Here is a 10122-nt window from a genome sequence, read left to right as displayed (position 1 = left end):
TCAAAGGGAGGATTGGGCCTCGATTAAGTAGCTCTTGTTGAGCTTAGCTTCGGCCATGTGGGCCTTAGGTCCAATAGTGCTTTAGCTAGTCATTAAGCTAGTTAATTAGTAGGTTAGCTTTCGGCCAAGAGAGACCCAATGGGCTGGCCGATTTTCCCTTCATGCTTTCCAAGCTTTATTAGGTTTAGTCAAGGCTATAAATAGCCCTAAAGCTGATGGTACATTTAGTTTTTGCGATGTTATTTATAAAATTCCAGAATTTCGTCTTCCATTAAGCCAAATTCCTCTAGCTTGTGAAAGCTAAGTTGAACATCCTAGTGTGGTTCCTAGGTTGTTTATTGACTTATCAATCAAGCAAACACACTTGATTGTGGCATCCTCTGCCGTTGAATTCGTTCTTGAGTGGTCCGAGTTTGGGTTCAACTCCGTCGATTCCGTAACGTGTCCTCTAAGATCCTAAGTTGCTTCCGCGACCGGGCAGCGAGACCCTCGACAGCTCAGCGGAGGTCGAAGACCTGATTGACTAACACCAAAGCAACACCAAAATACCACCAAACCCCCGACCAAAAGGCCGAGGACCAGCACGCTCCGCAAATTCCAGAATTTTGGGTTGTCGGGTAGAGTACTTCTACGATTTTCAAAAATTCAGCCTTGAAGGCATTTTGTCTTGCCTTCTTTTTCAGTCATTAGTCCTAATCTGAGTTTTAGATCGCGTCTAGGCCTTCATTCACCTCCATTCCTTGCTGCTATCTTGTGTCACTTGTTGACTAGTCAAGAACGTACCTTGCGGTGACGCCTAATTTGTTCAACCCGAGCAACTAGCAAGCCAAGGAATTGCTTGGTGAGACTATTAGAGAGTGATACACTTGAGTGAAACACAAGCGTGAGTGACCTATACATTGTACCAAAAAAAAAAGAAGGAGAGAAGAAGTCGTTTGCTTATTTTCTTTTGCAGGTTTACCTAAGCATGTCTAGTGGAGTTGGTGACCAAACAATGGACTTTAAACTACACATGGTGGCCATGATGGAAGAATTCAAGCAGAGTTTGGATGAAGCTTTCGAGCCTCTTCATAGACGCCTTGACCGAATGGTGAATAAGGATGTCAAGAGGAGGGGTTCCCCACAATTTCATCCTGACGTCCAACCTACCTCTTCAAAGTCATTATATTCAAGGAGAAGGGAGGAGGTTCATTCAACAACAAAGCATGCAAATACTTTATCCATAGATGAAGGAGTTAGTTGAGTGCAGGAGACATGTCAACAACTCTCCTCCAACAAAAACTTGAAAAAGAGCGAGTTGAGTATGGTGGTGAGAGTGCACTTGAGGTAAAAGTTGTGGAATGTGAGATTGAAAAAGAGGTAAAAAAATCTGAGGAGATGAGTGAAGCATCAAGTGAGCTGATTGTGCATGGGAAGGCGGGTGTTTATAGTTTTCCTAACGAACTTAACTTTGCCTTGTTTAGTGTTTCTGCTATTGTACGGATTGAGCGAAGTCGAGTGAAGTTAGTCATGCAATGTTCCATTCCAAAGTTGCTTGTACAATTCACTAGCTTCCATGGAGTTTGTCTTCTAGGAGATAGATCTATTTGGTATCACTTCATGGAACAACCCGAATCTGTCCGCACCAATGGAGAATTAATTCGAACTCCATATTTCTATTCTTGTTTGTTACCCATGGTTCATTCATCATCTTTACGTTCTTTTGAGCATTATTTCCATCCTCACACATGTATTTCCTATGCAGATTTTGAAGGAAAATGTAAAGAGCCATCAATGCAGTCTCAAGTTGAATCGATTGATGGAAGGAATCACGTGTCACGGGGAGTTTTTGCATTTAACTCTTATTCTACACCTTCTTACCACTTAATTAATGACGTTCCATTGCTTATGTATCCAATTTCTGGTTCAAAACAAGCTGAGACTCATTTTGTTTTTGTAGGTTGTAAGGCTGCTCGAAATTTTCCAGCTTTGATTAAAGAGTTGCAACCTGATTTCATGCTTGTGCCAGCTGCTTGTAATCTTCCATGCATATTCATACATCCAAAAGCTGGTCACCATGAGATCATCTTATCAACTCAAACTGGCGCAAATTCAAGTGACTCGTCTGGAGTGTGACCTTCACTTCATTGCTGCCACTTATGTTGGGTGATGCAGACAAGTGTGTCAATCAAGACCCGAATGTTGTTTTTACCTCACTGGTTCATTCTTCCACGGAAGTGCAACATGAATGGCTCATTGCTCTATCTCCAGATGGGCAAGTAGTGCCAAATCAGCAACAACTAGGGTCGAATTATACTACCTTGCACAATCAGATTCAAGATTTTTCTAAGCTGAATGAGAGTCATCATGAAGATCCCTATCTAGTGCATGTGAAACGTAAGTTGTCAAGTAGTATTAACCCTACATATACTAATTGTGTGATTTGTTTTATGGGTTTGAATTTGACATGCAAACGACCAAGGGTTGATGAGAGAGTTTTGGAGTGCTACATGAAATTTTCACAAGCTTTATACAAGGTGTTTCTTGTCTTGGCGAATGTCCTTGTTCAAGAGCATCACGAGGTTGTCCAAGCGACATGTGACGTGGCTGGTGCTCATTCATCTCGCTCCCACATTGCATGGAGTACCACTTTTTCCCAAGATTTAAGGACAAATCCTTTTCAAGAGGAGGGGAATGATACGAATGAGCAAGCCTCAAAGGGAGGATTGGGCCTCGATTAAGTAGCTCTTGTTGAGCTTAGCTTCGGCCATGTGGGCCTTAGGTCCAATAGTGCTTTAGCTAGTCATTAAGCTAGTTAATTAGTAGGTTAGCTTTCGGCCAAGAGAGACCCAATGGGCTGGCCGATTTTCCCTTCATGCTTTCCAAGATTTATTAGGTTTAGTCAAGGCTATAAATAGCCCTAAAGCTGATGGTACATTTAGTTTTTGCGATGTTATTTATAAAATTCCAGAATTTCGTCTTCCATTAAGCCAAATTCCTCTAGCTTGTGAAAGCTAAGTTGAACATCCTAGTGTGGTTCCTAGGTTGTTTATTGACTTATCAATCAAGCAAACACACTTGATTGTGGCATCCTCTGCCGTTGAATTCGTTCTTGAGTGGTCCGAGTTTGGGTTCAACTCCGTCGATTCCGTAACGTGTCCTCTAAGATCCTAAGTTGCTTCCGCGACCGGGCAGCGAGACCCTCGACAGCTCAGCGGAGGTCGAAGACCTGATTGACTAACACCAAAGCAACACCAAAATACCACCAAACCCCCGACCAAAAGGCCGAGGACCAGCACGCTCCGCAAATTCCAGAATTTTGGGTTGTCGGGTAGAGTACTTCTACGATTTTCAAAAATTCAGCCTTGAAGGCATTTTGTCTTGCCTTCTTTTTCAGTCATTAGTCCTAATCTGAGTTTTAGATCGCGTCTAGGCCTTCATTCACCTCCATTCCTTGCTGCTATCTTGTGTCACTTGTTGACTAGTCAAGAACGTACCTTGCGGTGACGCCTAATTTGTTCAACCCGAGCAACTAGCAAGCCAAGGAATTGCTTGGTGAGACTATTAGAGAGTGATACACTTGAGTGAAACACAAGCGTGAGTGACCTATACATTGTACCAAAAAAAAAGAAGGAGAGAAGAAGTCGTTTGCTTATTTTCTTTTGCAGGTTTACCTAAGCATGTCTAGTGGAGTTGGTGACCAAACAATGGACGTTAAACTACACATGGTGGCCATGATGGAAGAATTCAAGCAGAGTTTGGATGAAGCTTTCGAGCCTCTTCATAGACGCCTTGACCGAATGGTGAATAAGGATGTCAAGAGGAGGGGTTCCCCACAATTTCATCCTGACGTCCAACCTACCTCTTCAAAGTCATTATATTCAAGGAGAAGGGAGGAGGTTCATTCGACAACAAAGCATGCAAATACTTTATCCATAGATGAAGGAGTTAGTTGAGTGCAGGAGACATGTCAACAACTCTCCTCCAACAAAAACTTGAAAAAGAGCGAGTTGAGTATGGTGGTGAGAGTGCACTTGAGGTAAAAGTTGAGGAATGTGAGATTGAAAAAGAGGTAAAAAAATCTGAGGAGATGAGTGAAGCATCAAGTGAGCTGATTGTGCATGGGAAGGCGGGTGTTTATAGTTTTCCTAACGAACTTAACTTTGCCTTGTTTAGTGTTTCTGCTTTTGTACGGATTGAGCGAAGTCGAGTGAAGTTAGTCATGCAATGTTCCATTCCAAAGTTGCTTGTACAATTCACTAGCTTCCATGGAGTTTGTCTTCTAGGAGATAGATCTATTTGGTATCACTTCATGGAACAACCCGAATCTGTCCGCACCAATGGAGAATTAATTCGAACTCCATATTTCTATTCTTGTTTGTTACCCATGGTTCATTCATCATCTTTACCTTCTTTTGAGCATTATTTCCATCCTCACACATGTATTTCCTATGCAGATTTTGAAGGAAAATGTAAAGAGCCATCAATGCAGTCTCAAGTTGAATCGATTGATGGAAGGAATCACGTGTCACGGGGAGTTTTTGCATTTAACTCTTATTCTACACCTTCTTACCACTTAATTAATGACGTTCCATTGCTTATGTATCCAATTTCTGGTTCAAAACAAGCTGAGACTCATTTTGTTTTTGTAGGTTGTAAGGCTGCTCGAAATTTTCCAGCTTTGATTAAAGAGTTGCAACCTGATTTCATGCTTGTGCCAGCTGCTTGTAATCTTCCATGCATATTCATACATCCAAAAGCTGGTCACCATGAGATCATCTTATCAACTCAAACTGGCGCAAATTCAAGTGACTCGTCTGGAGTGTGACCTTCACTTCATTGCTGCCACTTATGTTGGGTGATGCAGACAAGTGTGTCAATCAAGACCCGAATGTTGTTTTTACCTCACTGGTTCATTCTTCCACGGAAGTGCAACATGAATGGCTCATTGCTCTATCTCCAGATGGGCAAGTAGTGCCAAATCAGCAACAACTAGGGTCGAATTATACTACCTTGCACAATCAGATTCAAGATTTTTCTAAGCTGAATGAGAGTCATCATGAAGATCCCTATCTAGTGCATGTGAAACGTAAGTTGTCAAGTAGTATTAACCCTACATATACTAATTGTGTGATTTGTTTTATGGGTTTGAATTTGACATGCAAACGACCAAGGGTTGATGAGAGAGTTTTGGAGTGCTACATGAAATTTTCACAAGCTTTATACAAGGTGTTTCTTGTCTTGGCGAATGTCCTTGTTCAAGAGCATCACGAGGTTGTCCAAGCGACATGTGACGTGGCTGGTGCTCATTCATCTCGCTCCCACATTGCATGGAGTACCACTTTTTCCCAAGATTTAAGGACAAATCCTTTTCAAGAGGAGGGGAATGATACGAATGAGCAAGCCTCAAAGGGAGGATTGGGCCTCGATTAAGTAGCTCTTGTTGAGCTTAGCTTCGGCCATGTGGGCCTTAGGTCCAATAGTGCTTTAGCTAGTCATTAAGCTAGTTAATTAGTAGGTTAGCTTTCGGCCAAGAGAGACCCAATGGGCTGGCCGATTTTCCCTTCATGCTTTCCAAGCTTTATTAGGTTTAGTCAAGGCTATAAATAGCCCTAAAGCTGATGGTACATTTAGTTTTTGCGATGTTATTTATAAAATTCCAGAATTTCGTCTTCCATTAAGCCAAATTCCTCTAGCTTGTGAAAGCTAAGTTGAACATCCTAGTGTGGTTCCTAGGTTGTTTATTGACTTATCAATCAAGCAAACACACTTGATTGTGGCATCCTCTGCCGTTGAATTCGTTCTTGAGTGGTCCGAGTTTGGGTTCAACTCCGTCGATTCCGTAACGTGTCCTCTAAGATCCTAAGTTGCTTCCGCGACCGGGCAGCGAGACCCTCGACAGCTCAGCGGAGGTCGAAGACCTGATTGACTAACACCAAAGCAACACCAAAATACCACCAAACCCCCGACCAAAAGGCCGAGGACCAGCACGCTCCGCAAATTCCAGAATTTTGGGTTGTCGGGTAGAGTACTTCTACGATTTTCAAAAATTCAGCCTTGAAGGCATTTTGTCTTGCCTTCTTTTTCAGTCATTAGTCCTAATCTGAGTTTTAGATCGCGTCTAGGCCTTCATTCACCTCCATTCCTTGCTGCTATCTTGTGTCACTTGTTGACTAGTCAAGAACGTACCTTGCGGTGACGCCTAATTTGTTCAACCCGAGCAACTAGCAAGCCAAGGAATTGCTTGGTGAGACTATTAGAGAGTGATACACTTGAGTGAAACACAAGCGTGAGTGACCTATACATTGTACCAAAAAAAAAAGAAGGAGAGAAGAAGTCGTTTGCTTATTTTCTTTTGCAGGTTTACCTAAGCATGTCTAGTGGAGTTGGTGACCAAACAATGGACGTTAAACTACACATGGTGGCCATGATGGAAGAATTCAAGCAGAGTTTGGATGAAGCTTTCGAGCCTCTTCATAGACGCCTTGACCGAATGGTGAATAAGGATGTCAAGAGGAGGGGTTCCCCACAATTTCATCCTGACGTCCAACCTACCTCTTCAAAGTCATTATATTCAAGGAGAAGGGAGGAGGTTCATTCGACAACAAAGCATGCAAATACTTTATCCATAGATGAAGGAGTTAGTTGAGTGCAGGAGACATGTCAACAACTCTCCTCCAACAAAAACTTGAAAAAGAGCGAGTTGAGTATGGTGGTGAGAGTGCACTTGAGGTAAAAGTTGAGGAATGTGAGATTGAAAAAGAGGTAAAAAAATCTGAGGAGATGAGTGAAGCATCAAGTGAGCTGATTGTGCATGGGAAGGCGGGTGTTTATAGTTTTCCTAACGAACTTAACTTTGCCTTGTTTAGTGTTTCTGCTTTTGTACGGATTGAGCGAAGTCGAGTGAAGTTAGTCATGCAATGTTCCATTCCAAAGTTGCTTGTACAATTCACTAGCTTCCATGGAGTTTGTCTTCTAGGAGATAGATCTATTTGGTATCACTTCATGGAACAACCCGAATCTGTCCGCACCAATGGAGAATTAATTCGAACTCCATATTTCTATTCTTGTTTGTTACCCATGGTTCATTCATCATCTTTACCTTCTTTTGAGCATTATTTCCATCCTCACACATGTATTTCCTATGCAGATTTTGAAGGAAAATGTAAAGAGCCATCAATGCAGTCTCAAGTTGAATCGATTGATGGAAGGAATCACGTGTCACGGGGAGTTTTTGCATTTAACTCTTATTCTACACCTTCTTACCACTTAATTAATGACGTTCCATTGCTTATGTATCCAATTTCTGGTTCAAAACAAGCTGAGACTCATTTTGTTTTTGTAGGTTGTAAGGCTGCTCGAAATTTTCCAGCTTTGATTAAAGAGTTGCAACCTGATTTCATGCTTGTGCCAGCTGCTTGTAATCTTCCATGCATATTCATACATCCAAAAGCTGGTCACCATGAGATCATCTTATCAACTCAAACTGGCGCAAATTCAAGTGACTCGTCTGGAGTGTGACCTTCACTTCATTGCTGCCACTTATGTTGGGTGATGCAGACAAGTGTGTCAATCAAGACCCGAATGTTGTTTCTACCTCACTGGTTCATTCTTCCACGGAAGTGCAACATGAATGGCTCATTGCTCTATCTCCAGATGGGCAAGTAGTGCCAAATCAGCAACAACTAGGGTCGAATTATACTACCTTGCACAATCAGATTCAAGATTTTTCTAAGCTGAATGAGAGTCATCATGAAGATCCCTATCTAGTGCATGTGAAACGTAAGTTGTCAAGTAGTATTAACCCTACATATACTAATTGTGTGATTTGTTTTATGGGTTTGAATTTGACATGCAAACGACCAAGGGTTGATGAGAGAGTTTTGGAGTGCTACATGGAATTTTCACAAGCTTTATACAAGGTGTTTCTTGTCTTGGCGAATGTCCTTGTTCAAGAGCATCACGAGGTTGTCCAAGCGACATGTGACGTGGCTGGTGCTCATTCATCTCGCTCCCACATTGCATGGAGTACCACTTTTTCCCAAGATTTAAGGACAAATCCTTTTCAAGAGGAGGGGAATGATACGAATGAGCAAGCCTCAAAGGGAGGATTGGGCCTCGATTAAGTAGCTCTTGTTGAGCTTAGCTTCGGCCATGTGGGCCTTAGGTCCAATAGTGCTTTAGCTAGTCATTAAGCTAGTTAATTAGTAGGTTAGCTTTCGGCCAAGAGAGACCCAATGGGCTGGCCGATTTTCCCTTCATGCTTTCCAAGCTTTATTAGGTTTAGTCAAGGCTATAAATAGCCCTAAAGCTGATGGTACATTTAGTTTTTGCGATGTTATTTATAAAATTCCAGAATTTCGTCTTCCATTAAGCCAAATTCCTCTAGCTTGTGAAAGCTAAGTTGAACATCCTAGTGTGGTTCCTAGGTTGTTTATTGACTTATCAATCAAGCAAACACACTTGATTGTGGCATCCTCTGCCGTTGAATTCGTTCTTGAGTGGTCCGAGTTTGGGTTCAACTCCGTCGATTCCGTAACGTGTCCTCTAAGATCCTAAGTTGCTTCCGCGACCGGGCAGCGAGACCCTCGACAGCTCAGCGGAGGTCGAAGACCTGATTGACTAACACCAAAGCAACACCAAAATACCACCAAACCCCCGACCAAAAGGCCGAGGACCAGCACGCTCCGCAAATTCCAGAATTTTGGGTTGTCGGGTAGAGTACTTCTACGATTTTCAAAAATTCAGCCTTGAAGGCATTTTGTCTTGCCTTCTTTTTCAGTCATTAGTCCTAATCTGAGTTTTAGATCGCGTCTAGGCCTTCATTCACCTCCATTCCTTGCTGCTATCTTGTGTCACTTGTTGACTAGTCAAGAACGTACCTTGCGGTGACGCCTAATTTGTTCAACCCGAGCAACTAGCAAGCCAAGGAATTGCTTGGTGAGACTATTAGAGAGTGATACACTTGAGTGAAACACAAGCGTGAGTGACCTATACATTGTACCAAAAAAAAAAGAAGGAGAGAAGAAGTCGTTTGCTTATTTTCTTTTGCAGGTTTACCTAAGCATGTCTAGTGGAGTTGGTGACCAAACAATGGACGTTAAACTACACATGGTGGCCATGATGGAAGAATTCAAGCAGAGTTTGGATGAAGCTTTCGAGCCTCTTCATAGACGCCTTGACCGAATGGTGAATAAGGATGTCAAGAGGAGGGGTTCCCCACAATTTCATCCTGACGTCCAACCTACCTCTTCAAAGTCATTATATTCAAGGAGAAGGGAGGAGGTTCATTCGACAACAAAGCATGCAAATACTTTATCCATAGATGAAGGAGTTAGTTGAGTGCAGGAGACATGTCAACAACTCTCCTCCAACAAAAACTTGAAAAAGAGCGAGTTGAGTATGGTGGTGAGAGTGCACTTGAGGTAAAAGTTGAGGAATGTGAGATTGAAAAAGAGGTAAAAAAATCTGAGGAGATGAGTGAAGCATCAAGTGAGCTGATTGTGCATGGGAAGGCGGGTGTTTATAGTTTTCCTAACGAACTTAACTTTGCCTTGTTTAGTGTTTCTGCTTTTGTACGGATTGAGCGAAGTCGAGTGAAGTTAGTCATGCAATGTTCCATTCCAAAGTTGCTTGTACAATTCACTAGCTTCCATGGAGTTTGTCTTCTAGGAGATAGATCTATTTGGTATCACTTCATGGAACAACCCGAATCTGTCCGCACCAATGGAGAATTAATTCGAACTCCATATTTCTATTCTTGTTTGTTACCCATGGTTCATTCATCATCTTTACGTTCTTTTGAGCATTATTTCCATCCTCACACATGTATTTCCTATGCAGATTTTGAAGGAAAATGTAAAGAGCCATCAATGCAGTCTCAAGTTGAATCGATTGATGGAAGGAATCACGTGTCACGGGGAGTTTTTGCATTTAACTCTTATTCTACACCTTCTTACCACTTAATTAATGACGTTCCATTGCTTATGTATCCAATTTCTGGTTCAAAACAAGCTGAGACTCATTTTGTTTTTGTAGGTTGTAAGGCTGCTCGAAATTTTCCAGCTTTGATTAAAGAGTTGCAACCTGATTTCATGCTTGTGCCAGCTGCTTGTAATCTTCCATGCATATTCATACATCCAA

Source organism: Coffea arabica, chromosome 7e (genome assembly GCF_036785885.1).
Source record: "Coffea arabica cultivar ET-39 chromosome 7e, Coffea Arabica ET-39 HiFi, whole genome shotgun sequence".
Classification (NCBI taxonomy): domain Eukaryota; kingdom Viridiplantae; phylum Streptophyta; class Magnoliopsida; order Gentianales; family Rubiaceae; genus Coffea; species Coffea arabica.
Note: the sequence above shows the minus strand (reverse complement) of the source record.